The sequence below is a fragment of the Urocitellus parryii genome, chromosome 4, assembly GCF_045843805.1.
Source record: "Urocitellus parryii isolate mUroPar1 chromosome 4, mUroPar1.hap1, whole genome shotgun sequence".
Lineage (NCBI taxonomy): Eukaryota > Metazoa > Chordata > Mammalia > Rodentia > Sciuridae > Urocitellus > Urocitellus parryii.
In genome coordinates this window covers 702,603-705,708 of record NC_135534.1, presented here as the reverse complement: position 1 = coordinate 705,708, position 3,106 = coordinate 702,603, and positions in this window count along the sequence as shown.

Below are 3,106 nucleotides of genomic sequence, written 5' to 3'. Positions count from 1 at the left end.
GGTAAGTGTGTGGGGGGATGCGAGGTGTGGATGATGGGTGTGAGGTGTGGGTATGTGGGGGGGTGTGATGGGGGTGAGGTGTGGGGTGTGTGATGGGGTGTGAGGTGTGGGGTGTGTGATGGGGTGTGAGGTGTGGGTGTGTGTGGGGGTGTGTGTGGATGGGTGTGAGGTGTGTGTGTGTGTGGGGTGTGTGATGGGGTGTGAGGTGTGGGTGTGGGGGTGTGTGTGATGGGGTGTGAGGTAAGTGTGTGGGGGGATGCGAGGTGTGGATGATGGGGTGTGATGGGGTGTGAGGTGTTGGGTGTGTGATGGGGTGTGAGGTGTGAGGTGTGTGATGGGGTGTGAGGTGTGGGTGTGTGTGTGTGGGGGGGATGGGGGGTGTGATGTGTGTGTGTCTGGGGGGTGTGATGGGGTGTGAGGTGTGGGTGTGGGGGTGTGTGTGATGGGGTGTGAGGTAAGTGTGTGGGGGGGATGGAGGTGTGGATGATGGGGTGTGATGGGGTGTGAGGTGTGGGGTGTGTGATGGGGTGTGAGGTGTGGGGTGTGTGATGGGGTGTGAGGTGTGGGTGTGTGTGGGGGTGTGTGTGGGATGGGGTGTGAGGTGTGTGTGTGGGGGGGGTGTGTGATGGGGTGTGAGGTGTGGGTGTGGGAGTGTGTGTGATGGGGTGTGAGGTAAGTGTGTGGGGGGATGCGAGGTGTGGATGATGGGGTGTGATGGGGTGTGAGGTGTGGGGTGTGTGATGGGTGTGAGGTGTGAGGTGTGGGGTGTGAGTGTGTGGTGTGTGGGTGTGTGTGTGTGTGATGGGGTGTGAGGTGTGGGTGTGGGTGTGTGTGATGGGGTGTGAGGTATGTGTGTGGGGGGGATACGAGGTGTGATGATGGGGTGTGAGGTGGGGTATGTGGGGGGGTGTGATGGGGTGTGAGGTGTGGGTGTGTGGGGGTGTGTGTGATGGGGTTTGAGGTGTGGGTGTGTGTGATGGGGTGTGAGGTGTGTCTGTGTGTGGGGGGTGGTGTGGGGGGGGATGGGGTGTGAGGTGTGTGTGTGGTGTGTGGGTGTGTGGGGGGGATGGGGGTGTGAGGTGTGTGTGTGTTTGGGGGGTGTGTGATGGGGTGTGAGGTGTGGGTGTGTGGGGGGGGTGTGTGATGGGGTGTGAGGTGTGGGTGTGTGGGGTGTGTGTGGGATGGGGTGTGAGGTGTGGGTGTGGGGGTGTGTTTGATGGGGTGTGAGGTAAGTGTGTGGGGGGGATGTGAGGTGTGGATGATGGGGTGTGAGGTGTGGGTATGTGGGGGGGTGTGATGGGGGTGAGGTGTGGGGTGTGTGATGGGGTGTGAGGTGTGAGGTGTGGGGTGTGAGGTGTGGGTGTGTGGGGGTGTGTGTGATGGGGTGTGAGGTGTGGGTGTGGGTGTGTGTGATGTGGTGTGTAGGTATGTGTGTGGGTGGGATGCGAGGTGTGGATGATGGGGTGTGAGGTGTGGGTATGTGGGGGGTGTGATGGGGTGTGAGGTGTGGGTGTGTGGGGGTGTGTGTGATGGGGTGTGAGGTGTGGGTGTGGGTGTGTGTGTGATGGGGTGTGAGGTAAGTGTGTGGGGGATGGAGGTGTGGATGATGGGGTGTGAGGTGTGTGTGTGGGGGGGGGATGGGGTGTGAGGTGTGGGTGTGTGGGGGTGTGTGTGATGGGGTGTGAGGTGTGGGTGTGGGGGTGTGTTTGATGGGGTGTGAGGTAAGTGTGTGGGGGGGATGTGAGGTGTGGATGATGGGGTGTGAGGTGTGGGTATGTGGGGGGGTGTGATGGGGTGTGAGGTGTGGGGTGTGTGATGGGGTGTGAGGTGTGAGGTGTGGGGTGTGAGGTGTGGGTGTGTGGGGGTGTGTGTGATGGGGTGTGAGGTGTGGGTGTGGGGGTGTGTTTGATGGGGTGTGAGGTAAGTGTGTGGGGGGGATGCGAGGTGTGTGTGATGGGGTGTGAGGTGTGGGTATGTGGGGGGGTGTGATGGGGTGTGAGGTGTGGGTGTGGGGGTGTGTGTGATGGGGTGTGAGGTAAGTGTGTGGGGGGGATGCGAGGTGTGGATGATGGGGTGTGAGGTGTGGGTATGTGGGTGTGTGTGATGGGGTGTGAGGTGTGGGTGTGTGGGGGGGTGTGAGGTGTGGGTATGTGGGGGGGTGTGATGGGGTGTGAGGTGTGGGGTGTGTGATGGGGTGTGAGGTGTGAGGTGTGGGGTGTGAGGTGTGGGTTTGTGGGGGTGTGTGTGATGGGGTGTGAGGTGTGGGTGTGGGGGTGTGTTTGATGGGGTGTGAGGTGTGTGTGGGGGGGATGCGAGGTGTGTGTGATGGGGTGTGAGGTGTGGGTATGTGGGGGGGTGTGATGGGGTGTGAGGTGTGGGTATGTGGGTGTGTGTGCTGGGGTGTGAGGTGTGGGTGTGTGGGTGTGTGTGATGGGGTGTGAGGTAAGTGTGTGGGGGGATGCGAGGTGTGGATGATGGGGTGTGAGGTGTGGGTATGTGGGTGTGTGTGATGGGGTGTGAGGTGTGGGTGTGTGGGGGGTGTGTGATGGGGTGTGAGGTGTGGGTGTGGGGGTGTGTGTGATGGGGTGTGAGGTAAGTGTGTGGGGGGGATGCGAGGTGTGGATGATGGGGGTGTGAGGTGTGGGTATGTGGGTGTGTGTGATGGGGTGTGAGGTGTGTGTGTGTGGGGGGGTGTGTGATGGGGTGTGAGGTGTGGGTGTGGGGGTGTGTGTGATGGGGTGTGAGGTAAGTGTGTGGGGGGATGCGAGGTGTGGATGATGGGGTGTGAGGTGTGGGTGTGTGGGGGTGTGTGTGATGGGGTGTGAGGTGTGGGTGTGGGGGTGTGTGTGATGGGGTGTGAGGTAAGTGTGTGGGGGGGATGCGAGGTGTGGATGATGGGGTGTGAGGTGTGGGTGTGTGGGGGGTGTGTGATGGGGTGTGAGGTGTGGGTGTGGGGGTGTGTGTGAGGGGTGTGAGGTAAGTGTGTGGGGGGATGCGAGGTGTGGATGATGGGGTGTGAGGTGTGGGTATGTGGGTGTGTGTGATGGGGTGTGAGGTGTGGGTGTGTGGGGGGTGTGTGATGGGGTGTGAGGTTTGGGTGTGTGGG